Source organism: Sapajus apella, unplaced genomic scaffold (assembly GCF_009761245.1).
Source record: "Sapajus apella isolate SASKATOON/1434 unplaced genomic scaffold, GSC_monkey_1.0 scaffold140, whole genome shotgun sequence".
NCBI classification, from domain to species: Eukaryota; Metazoa; Chordata; class Mammalia; order Primates; family Cebidae; genus Sapajus; species Sapajus apella.
The window spans coordinates 3,298,213-3,311,311 of record NW_022437080.1 but is presented as its reverse complement, the minus strand read 5'-3'; the positions used below and the strand labels follow the sequence as shown (position 1 = coordinate 3,311,311).

The 13,099-nt window shown below is 37.0% G+C and overlaps 1 protein-coding gene across 1 annotated transcript in view; it reads right to left on the bottom strand.

Annotated features, from left to right (window-relative positions):
* MAP3K2 (mitogen-activated protein kinase kinase kinase 2) overlaps positions 1 to 10,915 on the bottom strand; it is a 57,972-nt gene extending 47,057 nt beyond the window's left edge. Inside the window, exon 1 of the mRNA XM_032263951.1 lies at positions 9,348 to 10,915. The gene's annotated coding sequence lies outside the window, so the exon portion shown is untranslated. The remainder of the gene's footprint in view (positions 1 to 9,347) is intronic.
* Between the last annotated feature and the right edge of the window lie 2,184 nt (positions 10,916 to 13,099).

Sequence of the window (13,099 nt, the reverse complement as noted above, 5' to 3'; positions counted from 1 at the left end):
AAAGACACAACAACTAAATGCTAATGATAATCCTGAGTGAATTATTTTCCTAAAATTAGCATTATTGGGACTACTGGTAAAACTTGAATGGGTTCTATGGATTAGATGATATCATTCTACCAATGTTAACCTCCTGATTTTGACAGTTGGATTCTGGGTATGTAGGAAAATGTCCTTATTGATAGCAATTACAAACTAAAATGTTCTGGGGTGATGGGACTTAATGTTAGCAAGTTACTCTCAAATAACCAAATTTCTTTATACTGGTTTTGCAACTTCTGGAACTTAAAATTATTTCAGAAGAAAAAAATTTTAAAACAAAAGCAAAGTGAAAAAAAAAAATCTATTCTTCTCCAGTCCTCCCTATCAAGAAGGTTCTCTATTTTTCCAACTGCTCAAAACAAACATTTTGAGATAGCCTTGATTCCTCTCATGCTCTCACCTCATATTCCAATCCATCAGCAAATTCCATTAGTGTTTCCTTAAAACTATATACCTCTATCACTACTCCAAGTCATAATCATCTCTTGCATGGATTACTGAAATAATTTCTTATCTGATCAACCTGATTTTACTCCAAACTCTAACATAACTCATTTTCTATACAGCAATAAGGATCATCCTTTTAAAAAGAAAAGTCAGAGAATGTTAATGCTCTCTCAGAAAGTATTGGTAGTTTCTCGTAACACTTTGAATAAATTCCAAAGTCCTTGCCATGGCTTACTTCATATAATCTTGACTTCCCTACTTCTTTTTTTTTTTTTTTTCCCCCGAGACAGGGTCTTGCTCTGTCACCCAGGCTGGAGTGCAGTGGCACAATCATGGCTCACTGCAGCCTTGAACTCCTAGGCTCAAGTGATCCTACCACCTCAGCCTCCCAAGTAACTGGTACTGTAAGTATGCGCAACCATGCCCAGCAAATTTTTGTATTTTCTGGAGAGTCACGGTTTTGCTATGTTGCTCAGGCTGGTCTTAAACTCCTGGGCTCAAGCGATCTACCTGCCTTGCCTTGACACCCTACAGTGCTAGGATTACAGACATGAGACACTGTGCCCCACCAACTTCCCTACCTCTTAATGTTATACTCTACTACAGTTAAGGTTATACTACAAAACACTGCTATTTCCACCAAGACTAACACAATGGATGACCCTAACCCCACCACCACAAAAAAAAAAAAAAAAAAAAAAAGGCTGTTTAAATACTGGTAGGGTAAAAACATAAATATCCATTCCTGCTTCCAAGGCAATTGTGCTCTCACGATTCTCCATTCTCCACCCCACTTCCCACAATCTCACCTTAGTATATGCCTCAGAATCTCTTCTTCCTTGCCTGGCTGTCAAATGCCAGTGTCATTTGAAGTTTCATTCTCACACTACTGCTCTTTTCATTCTATTGAGTGTCTTCAAGAAATATCACCTATAAACAAACCCTCAAATCTATATCTTCAATCTAAACAGAGCTAAGCTTCAAATTCCAAATTATATAAAACTATTTGTTAGACATTTTAATCCTTGGCCACATGCTTAGGATGGCAAAGCAGTACCTTTAAAAAAAAAAGAGTACATGATGACCACCTTGAGTCTTCTGAATGATCATATGATAAAAATAAATCCCTTATTTGGTAACCCCTTGTATTTATTACACATAGCCAGGCATGCTTCCTAATTTAGTGAAGTATTGAAATGAGGATCTGGCAATGACTCCCTGATTTTATCTCTTTCACATATAAGATTTCATCACGATTGCCAGACTGGAAACCTCAAAACTGACAGGACACTGGGTAGCGTACTCAGAAGGGTGTGGTCTCAAAGTAGAAAAAAATTATGCTAAACTAAATGCTGCTCTGGTTCTACCTAATGAAACTTAACAGCAAGGCGCAAAGGATCTGTTTCCAAGTAATTTAACTGCCTCCCAAAACATGTAAGAATGCAAAAGTGTCCAGTGCTCAACAAGGTAGAATTCATAACATACGGTATTAAATCAAAAAGTACCAAATATGAAGAGAGGCAGGAAAATGTGAGCCAATCAACTAATAACAACAGATCCAGATATGACACAAATGATAGAATCAGTATAGACGTCACAACTATATTCCATATGTTCAAGGAGATAGAGGGAAGATGTTAAATAGAGGCATGGAAGATGCTTTTTAAATGAAATGCTTACAGATAAAAAACACAATGCCTAAGATAAAAATTACACTGAATGAAATAAATGACAGTAAATCAGACATTGGAGAAAAAGATTAGTAAACACAATACAAATGATAAAAAGTAAAAGATAACTACAAAAAATGAAGAGAGTGTAAGTGGGCACTAAGACAAGCTGAAAGAAGCCTAATATACATTCAACGGAAGTCCCTAAATGACAGCAGGGTCAGATAGAATGTATACTTGAAGAAATGCCATAATTGTTTGAAATTTGACAGAAACTACAAACCCATAGATACAAAACTCTCAATGAATCCAAGGCACAAAAAACTTGAAAAACACTTTACCAAGGTGCATCACAAACTGCTTAAAAGACATATTATACACACAGAAATAACAACAGGATGACAGCAGACTTTCTCATCAGGAATAACGCAAGCCAGAAGACAGAAAACAACACCATTAAAGTAAAGGCACACCTCAGAGATATTGAGGGTTCAGTTACAGATGACAGCAATAAGGCAAATATCACAATAGTTTGTTTCCCAGTGCATATAAAAGTTATGTTTACAAAACTGTGTAGTCTATTAAGTATGCAATGGCATTATGTCTAAAAAACGAATGTATATACCTTCCTTAAAAATTATGTATTGCTAAAAGAATGCTAAAGAACAAAGGATAGTGGTGGCTGCTGAAGGTTGGGGTGACTGGGGTAATTCTTAAAACAAGACAACAGTGAAGTCTGCCGTGTCAACTGACATCTCCTTTCATGAAAGATTCTGCTCTAGATTCAATGCTATTTAATAACATTTTACCCAACACATAAGTTTTTTCAAAATTGGAATGAATCCTCCCAAACCCTTTAACGACTGAGTTGCTAAATGATGCTTTACCACCTAATTTTATGCAACATTCTAAATCTTTTGCTTTCATTTCAACAATGTTCAGGGCATCTTCGCCAGGAGCAAATTCCATCTCAAGAAGCCACTTTGTTTGCTTATCCACATGGGGCAACTTCTCATCCATTCAAGTTTTATTATGAGATTGCAGCAATTCGGTCTCATTTTCAGGCTCCACTTGTAATTCTAGTTCTCTTGCTGTTTCCACAAAATATGTAGCTACTTCCTCCACTGAAATCGTGAACCCCTCAAAGTTGTTCATGAGGGCTGAAATGAGCTTCTTTCAAACTCCTGTTAATGCTGATTTTTTGACCTCCTCCCATGAATCACCAATGTTAATGGCACTTAGAATGATGAATCCTTTCCAGAAGGTTTTCAACTTACTTTGTTCTGATCGATCAGAAGAATGATCACTGTCTATGGCAGCTACAGCCTTACAAAATGCATTTCTTTTTTTTTAGTTTCACAGTCCATATAAAGTTATATTTATAATATACTATAGTCTTATTATGTGTGCAATGGCATTATGTCTAAAAAATGTACATAGCTCAATTTAAAAATCATTTATTGCTAAAAAATACTAAAGAACATGTGAGCCTAGCTTAGGCTAATTTTTTATTTTTAGTTTTAAAGACAGTGTATTATTGTTGCTCATGCTGGTTGCAAACTCTTGGCCTCAGGTGATCCTCCCACTTTGGCATCCCAAAGTGGGGTGTAATTCTTCAACTATAGTGCTGGGGAAATTGAACTATCACATGTAGAAGAATGAAACTGAACAGTTATGTCTTACCATGTACAAAAATCAACTCCAGATAGATTAAGGACCTAAATGTAAGATGTGAAATTATCAAACTACTAAAAGAAAACCTAAGGAAAACTCTTTTGGACATTGGTCTAGGCAAAGAATTTGTGACTAAAACCTCAAAAGCAAAGGCAATGAAAACAAAAATAGACAAATGGGACATAGTTGAACTAAAAAGCTTCTACACAAAAGAAATAATCAACAGAGTAAACAGACAACCTACAGAGTGGGAGAAAATATTTGCAAACTATACATCCAATAGGGACTAATATCCGGAATTTACAAGGAATTCAGAAAATTCACACACACACAAATAAAATAATGATCCCATTAAAACATGGGCAAAGGACACAGACAGACATTTTTTCAAAAGTTGTTTGACAAAACAACGGCAAGATGTTTAACTACCCATAAATTGAGCAAAATGCCATGTTCGTGGATCAGAAGACTCAATGTTGTTACGATGGCAATTCACTCCATGTTGACAAACAGATTCAATGAAATCTCAAATAGCATGGGAGGCAACACTGTGAAGACCGAAAAGCAGACTGTAACACTTACACTGACAGCCTGGGCAACATAGCAAGAATTCTTATCTACAAAAAAAATTAAAAATTAAAATTTAAAAATCAGCTGGGCATGGTGGCATGTTCCTGTAGTCCCAACTACCCAGGAAGCTGAAGCAGGGGGATCCCTGAGCACAGGAGTTTGAAGCTGCAGTGAGCAATGATCACGCCACTGCACTCCAGCCTGGGCAAGGGAGGGAGACTCTGTTGAATATCAAAAAATAGAATATAACAGAACAGAACAGAATAGGAAATGTGAAGGACCTAGAAATTATAAAACAAGTTTGAAAAAGAAGAAAGAGAAACTACGTAACTTCAAGACTTATAAAGCTACAATAATCAAGACAGCGTGTTAATGGCATAAAGGTAGACAAATGGTTAATGAAACAGATTATCTAGAAACAGACCCATATATATTGGCCAGTTAATTTTTTTAAAGGGATAATGTTATTCAATGGGGAAAGGATAATCTTTTCTATCCATTATGGTACGACAGATGGATACCTCAGCCTTTACCTCATAGCATACAAAAACTAACTCAGAACAGATCATAAACCTACATATAAGAGCTAAAACTATAAAACTGGTAGAAAAAAATTATGGTTACCTTAAGTTTGGCAAAGATTTCTTTGCACTTTTTAAATGGCATCTTTTGAAGAACGAAAGTACAATACAAATCTTAGAAAAAAATGCACTGAACTTCAAAAATTAAAAATGTTTGCCCTCTAAAAACACCATAAAAAAATAAAAACACAAGCCATAGACTAGGAGAAAATATGTACTAAACACATACCTGACAAAATATTTGCATCTAGAACATGTAAAGTACTCTTACAACACAACAAAAAAAGACAAACATAAGATTAGGACAGGCACTTCAACAAAAGACATAAGGATGGCAAATAAAGCCATGCTCAGTAAGATACTCAGTATCATTAGTCATTACGGAAATGCAAATCAAAACCACAAGATTACAAAAGACTAGTCATCCAAAGTGTTGTCAAGGATGCTGTGCAACTACAATGCTCATGCACTACTGTTGAGAATATCAAATGGTACAACCACTTTGGAAAGTTTAGTAGTTTCTTATAAAACTAAACATATTCTTACCATATGAACCAGTAATCATACTTGATATTTACCCAAATGAGTCAAAAAGTTACAACTACACAAAACCTGCGCATGTATTGTACTAGCAGCTTTATTCATAATTGTCAAAACTTGGAAGTAAGATGTCCTTAAGAAAGTGATACAATGAAATATTAAGAACTATCAAGTCACAGAAAAGACATGAAGAAATCTTTAATGCTTATTACTAAATGAAAGAAGCCAATCTGAGGCTGGGCACAGTAGCTCACACCTGTAATCTCACAGCATTTTGGGAGGCCAAGGCAGGTAGATCACCTGAGGCCAGGAGTTTGAAGCCAACCTGGCCAATATGGCAAAACTCATCTCTACTAAAAATACCAAAATTAGCCAGCCGTGATGGTGCATGCCTGTAGTCCCAGCTACTTGGGTGGCTGAAGCAGGAGAATTGCTTGAACCCTGGAGGCAGAGGTTGCAGTGAGCCAAGATCCCACCACTGCACTCCATCCTGGGTAACAAAGCAAGACTCTGTCTTAAAAAAATAAAAGGGGGGGCTACAAACTACTGAGTCCAACTATGTAACACTCCAGAAAAGGCAAAACTATGGAGACAAAAGATCAGTGGCTGCCTAGTGTTCAGGAGGAGGGGAGCAGGGATAAACAGGTGAACCACAGAGGATCTTTAGGGCAATGAAATAATTTTGTATGATATTGTAATAGCAGATACACATCATTGTACTTCATTTGTCAAAAGCCACAGAATGTACAACAGTTAATTCTAATGTAAACTATGGACTTTGGTTTACAATAATGCTTCATTATTGGCTCATCACCCATAACAAACGTACGACACTAATCCAAGATATTAATAACAGGGGAAACTACGAGGGGAGTTAGGAGGATGACAGTACATATGGGAACTCTCTACTTTCCACTTCATCTTTCTATAAACCTAAAACTGCTAAAAAAAAAAAATAATAATAAAAAATAAACTTCCCTCCTTTACACCTTCAAAGAGAGAAAAAAACAAAATGAGATTTTGGAAGACTGGCCATCTGTTGGCAAGGATGCTGTACAACTAAAACACCATACACTGCATTGGTGAGAGTGTCAAATGGTATAGTCACTTTAGAAATGTTCGGCAACTTTTTACAAAGGTAAACATACACCTGATATGGTTTAAACCTGTGTCCCTACCCAAATCTTATGTTGACATATAAGTTCCAACGCTGCAGCTGGTGGGAGGTGACTGCATCATGAGGGTGGTTTCTAATGGTTTAGCACCATCCCCCTACTGCTGTTCTCCTGATGGTGTTCTTGAGTTCTGGATGTTTTAAAAGTGTGTGGCACCTCCCCTGCACTTCCTCCAGCTCTGGCCACGTGAAGTGCTGGCTCCCTCTTCGCCCTCCACCATGATTTTAAGTTTCCTGAGGCCTCCTCAGAAGCTGAGCAGATGCCAAAATCATTCTTTCTGTAAAGCCTGCAGAACTGTAATCCAATTAAACCTCTTTTCTGTATACATTATCTAGTCTCAGGTATTTCATTATAGTAGTGTGAGAATGGACTAATACACCTACCACACGACCCACCTATTCAATGCCAAGGTATTTACTCAGGAAAAATGAAAGCATATATCCACACAAATATACTTGTACACAGATGTTCTTAGCAGATTTATCTGTAATAGTCCAAAAGTGGAAACCCAAATGTCACCAGGTAAATGGTTAAACAAATTGTGGTATAGCTAGACAGTGAAATAAATAATATTCAGCAATAAAGAGAAACAAACTATTTATACATGCAACAATATGGATGAATCTCAAAATAATTATACTGAGTGAAAAAGCCAGACTCTTCCCCAATTCAAAAACATGTACACTGCATGACCCCATTTATATGAAATTCTAGAAAAGGCAAACAAATTTATGGTAACAGAAAGCAGATAACTGGTTTAAAAAAAAAAAAAAAGGCAGATCATTGGTTATCTAGGAAAAATGGATAGAGGCAAGATAATGAGGAATCACAAAAACACCTGAACAAACTTTCAGAGACGATGAATAAGCTCACTACCTCATTTATAAATGCCAAAACTAGGGGTGACAGTTTGACAGTTTTACATATATATGTCAAAATTTACCATGATTATATACTTCAAATGTGCAGTTTATTGTATGTTAGTTATCTCAATCAAGTTATTTTAAAAATTTATTCTTTAATGCTACTAGCTTTGCAACTCTGATCCCTGATTTTAGGCCAATTTATGAATCACACCACAAATCTCATTACCCTGCAGACATACTTGCTTTTGATTTTTAAAAACGATATTACTTAAACTGATTATTCCTTTATATGCCAGACTGTAAATGAACTGACTTTCTAAAAATAAAGTCAAATCTGTCATAACTGGTTAGATATATCCTAATTGCAAGTATTCAAAAATTCTGAAGATAATTTCAAAGAAGTATTTCCCTTGTAACATTCGTCACTTCTGAGAAAAATTGGGTGGCTGCAGGTAGAGGGAACTGAGGAGAGGGTTTTAAGACCTTTCACTGTGTATCTTTTCAAGTATTTTGAATTTTGCACCATATTATTTACTCAAAACCATATAAAATTCAAATTTAAAGGAAATTTTAAAAGTGTTCTCCCAACATTTTAATGCTATAAGAGCAACAATATAGAGCCTCCTAGAATGAATAAAGGAAATAATACTTCCATAGATGCAATAAATTTAGTTTTCATAACTTAATAGCCATATCACATAGGTAATCTCAAATTGGTTGAATGATCACACTCCACAGAAAGTAACAGTCATTTGTAAACAGGCCTGCACATCCTCAGAAAAGCACAGAAAAATCTAATTTCCATCTAGTGGTCCCTGTGGTCCTAGTAATTACCATATTTGAGATGTCTTTGCTTCCTTTCTCTTATCAAATTTTTTAAAGGTCTTTTAGTTGATAAAATGTTTTATCATTTCTTGAATTAGTATTTCAAAAGAATGTGTAGCTTATTTGGCAAATAAATTTGAGTTTTTGATATTTTCTTAGGATGCAAAGTATTAATAGTTTTTTAGAATGTTTTAGAGTCACACGAAAACCTACCTGGAGCCGGGCATGGTGGCTCAAGCCTGTAATCCCAGCACTTTGGGAGGCCGAGGCGGGTGGATCACGAGGTCAAGAGGTCGAGACCATCCTGGTCAACATGGTGAAACCCCATCTCTACTAAAAATACAAAACATTAGCTGGGCATGGTGGCGCATGCCTGTAATCCCAGCTGCTCAGGAGGTTGAGGCAGGAGAATTGCCTGAACCCAAGAGGCGGAGGTTGCGGTGAGCCGAGATTGCGCCATTGCACTCCAGCCTGGGTTACAAGAGTGAAACTCCGTTTAAAAAAAAAAAAAAAAAAAAAAAAAATCTACCTGGGTTCAAAACCTAGCAGTAGTTATAGGTGACTCTCGGCTATTACAAACCCATGTCGTTGCTTACAAAATGAGGATAGAAGAGACTACCTGACAGGTTTGCTTTAAGTGCTGAATAAGATAATATGTAACACCAAACACAAATACCTGACATAGAGATTCTTATTTAACAGATGTCAGTTCCCTAGCTCTTCCTCCAAAGAGCCCAGTGTTACAGGCAATATTTAACTCTAAACAGCAAATTCTGATTTTTCTCCTTTTTAAGGTATTACACAGACAATGTATTTGTCATTTTTAACAGATCCCTTCTTGCCTGTCCACTCTTTCTCTCTCAATGGGTCATGTTACGTACAAAAATAAAGACAGCAAGCAGAGCTCAGATTGTGGAAGCAGATTGCTTGGGACTAAAATTCATATTTTCCACTTACCAGGTGTGTGACCTCAGGCAAATGATTTAATCTTTCTTTGCCTTGATTTCCTTGTATCACGGAGATTCATGGCACAATAGCATCTCAAGATTGCTATGGGAATTAAACAAGTTAATGTATGTTAAATGCTTAGAAAGAGCCTGGCATATAGTAGTAATTATGCAAATGTTTGTTAAACAAAATTAATTTGATATACACTTAGGGGTTCCCCCAACTCCATTTAGTTCTCAATACTGAGAATGCTGGGGAATTTGTTTTAAACGTTTACAAACGTTTACAAACCTTATTTTTTTCTATATTAGATTATTTTAAAGAGGAAAGAAGGTAGTGGTTAGAACAAATTTAGACTTAAAAAAAATTCTCAAATCTGCACTCCAATTGTTGACCCTGATACTGCTATCAGACATTAGAAAAAAGGCAACAACCCATAATTGGCTTACCAAAAACATCAGTCAACTGTTTATGGACGATAATTAGCAATAACGGCTCTCCCTCTCTGTGCCATGTTTCCTCTGTAAAATGGAGATAACTGTATCTACTTTATATGATTGCTACAAGCTTTAAATATTATTTTAAAACACTTAGAACAATACCAGAGCACAGTGAACATTTTAAAAATAGCTAAAATAGCCAACCGTTCAGGATCTGAGCCCAATCCTGGGCAGAATCCACTTTTACACACTACAGCTGGACCTCCCTATCTGCACATTCTGCATGTGTGGATTCAACCAACGAGATAAAAAAAAAAATTTAATTAAAAAAAAATGCATCAGTAAAAAAAAAAACAACAAAAAAATGCAATGTAACAATTTACATAGCACTTACATTGTAGTAGGCATTACCAGTAATCAAGAGACAATTTAAAGTATACGGAAGGATGTGTGTAGGTCGCATGCAGATACTACACCATTTTATATGAGAGACGTGAGCATCTCGGGATTTTGGTATTTGTGGGAGTCGAGGTTCTAGAACCAATCCCCCACAGATACCAAGGGACGACTGTGTATTATACTGCCTCTTATTGTTTATTTTTTCAACCACCATTTAACACACATGCTTGCTGTGTGCCAATATGTTTTCCTAACCAATCTTGATTTTTAAAATGACAAAATGTTAAAATCTAAAAATTAAAAATCCTTCCAAAGTAAACAGAACTTATACCTTAATACTTTATTAATATAATAAAACTATGACCAAGACTTCAGTCAAAATTAGGTCATATTGAACAAAATATTCATATTTTGCTGGTAGGTGTTTAACACTTTCTATTGCAAAACTCCCCAATGATACCAAACATAGTACTTTTCAGTCAGAATTTTGAAGTCAGCACATGGTGCTAGAAACCTCAAACTCCAACAAAAAACACAAGACTAGCCAATTCTCTTTAAATCAATTCCTGTAATCCCCTTCATCCCACGCTTTGTAAAAATGTTATTTGTGTACCTGGTTGTCTTCATTATACGGGAAGATCCTCAAGGACGGGAAACATTACTTTTTAAAAATGTATTTACTTACTTATTTTAGAGATAGAGTCTCACTCTGTCACCTAGCCTGCCTCAAGCAATCCTCCTACCTCAGCCTCCTGAGTAGCTAGAACTACAACACACCACTATGCCTGGCTAACTTTTCAATTTTTAGTAGAGACATGGTCTTGCTATGTTTCCCAGGCTGATCTTGAACCCCTGACCTCAAGTGATCTCCTGTCTCAGCCTCCAAAGTACTGCTATTATAGGCATGAGCCAGGAAACATTACTTAGGTATCACTTATCTCCCACAGCACCTAACAGCACTTTGCACATAACTAGCGTATTACCAAACATCTTAAATAAACAAATCACAAACTGACTCTCCTTAAAACCATAAAATATTAATATGTGATATTGTGCTGGCCTAGAGCCAGAACTGGAGCAAAACTATTTTATAAAATGCAAAACTGTTTTTAGATAAGTTGAAATGGCTGCCCCATTCTCCTTACAATAACTGCTGTCCTTGGCCTCTGTAAATAGAACTGCTAGTTTGTTCTTCAAAACTATGTAAAGCTGCTTACCTTTTCTTATCAGTAACTGCTAAAATCTGTGATGTGTAAACAAATGTATATCTTGACTTCTGTAAACCACTGAGGTGAATCACAGAATCCCCTAGCCCTTGGAATGTCCGGAGACCCCCGCCCTTGTCTCCACCCGGGAGGTGAATCACAGAACCCCCTAGCCCTTGAAATGTCCGAAACCTTATCATCCCCATCCCCGCCCCTCACCCCCACTCCCAAGGTGGTTTTTCGGGTATAAAAAATCATGGCACCCTCCTTTTGGCACCACAGGTTGGAGAGACGTGAGTCCTCTGTGGTCGCAGCATAATAAATGACCCTGCAATCTGGCATACTTTTGTCTTGTGGTAACTTTCTACGCTCCGGTCAAATACAACAAATACAGTATAGCACACATCTATTTCAGTCAATCTAACCTATCTGCTTTTCTCAAAGGACTTGCTATTAATAGAGCCCCCTTCCTGGTCCTTGATTTCTGCTCATCCCTTGAATGCCCATCTCCCTCTCCTCTTTAGTAAATCTTACTCCTAATTTGCATCTCAAAACAACTTACCCAGGAAACCATTCCAATAACCAAAAGCTGCTAATAGATAATCAAAAGCAGCAAAGAGTAGGAGTCAAGAGTTTCTGAGCTGTACTATGAAGTGTTGCATGTGCCTGATTGATAGCTACTTTTTTGTCTCTGTGCTGTCTGAAATGCTTCTTTTTTTCTACTTGTCCAAACCATCTTTTAAGGGCCGAGCTTAAGCCCTCCCTGTCCTCTTCACCAGGTCATCTTTCCATCTATAAATGATAATGGAAAAGAATGATCATCTGTGGACTGTCAGACGATGTGCTAGGCATTTCACATAGATTATCACCTAACCCTACCTACACTGGAATGACAGCACCTGCCATCTCTCCACTTATCCGAACAGTTACTTTCTGGAAAGGATACTACCTCACAGAAGAGTTTCCTTACTATTCCATATTTTCACATGTGCTCCCTGCCATTAGACTACAATAATCTCAAATACAGAAACCATGTCTTCTACTTTATTCTACACTCATCTTCTCTCTTCCCAGAAACAAGTAAAAACTGACTTCATCTTAGATTGGAGATCTCTTCCCAAAGACTAATAAGACATAGTATTGACTCACATTTTTCCCATTGGCTTCCATGTAATAATTTTCAAAAATAATTTTCAAAAAACTTTTCCACAGAAAACACTGTCTCCGTGGGAGGGCTGTTCACAAATACTTGTTTTTATCCTTCTGAGCATATGGAAAGATTGATTTCCCCATCCTGTTTATATCCCAAGTACAGCCAAGAATCGTCCTTTGGCCAGAGCTGGTGGGTGCAAGTGGTGAATGTTTCTTCCAGGTAAAAAGCTTTAAAAGCCAGAGTGTAGTTTGATATAGTCTCTTCTCCCTCTGTCCTAATTAACCAGTAATGTTCTATACAATGGCTGCTCCCAAGTGAGATCCCAAAGTGGGACCCAAAGTAAGGATGGCAAAAATGTTGAGCTGAGCCCCCAGCTGACCCTCAATTAATACATGGCATGAGCAAAACATACACCTTTTGTCTTTTTAAGCCACTGACATATTGGGGTTTTTGTTCTTAGCCTACTGAGAATGATAGACAGTCTAAAACTAGTTAAATATCATGCTGATGCCGGGTGTGGTGGCTCATAGCTACAATCCCAGTACTATGGAAAGCTGAGGCAGG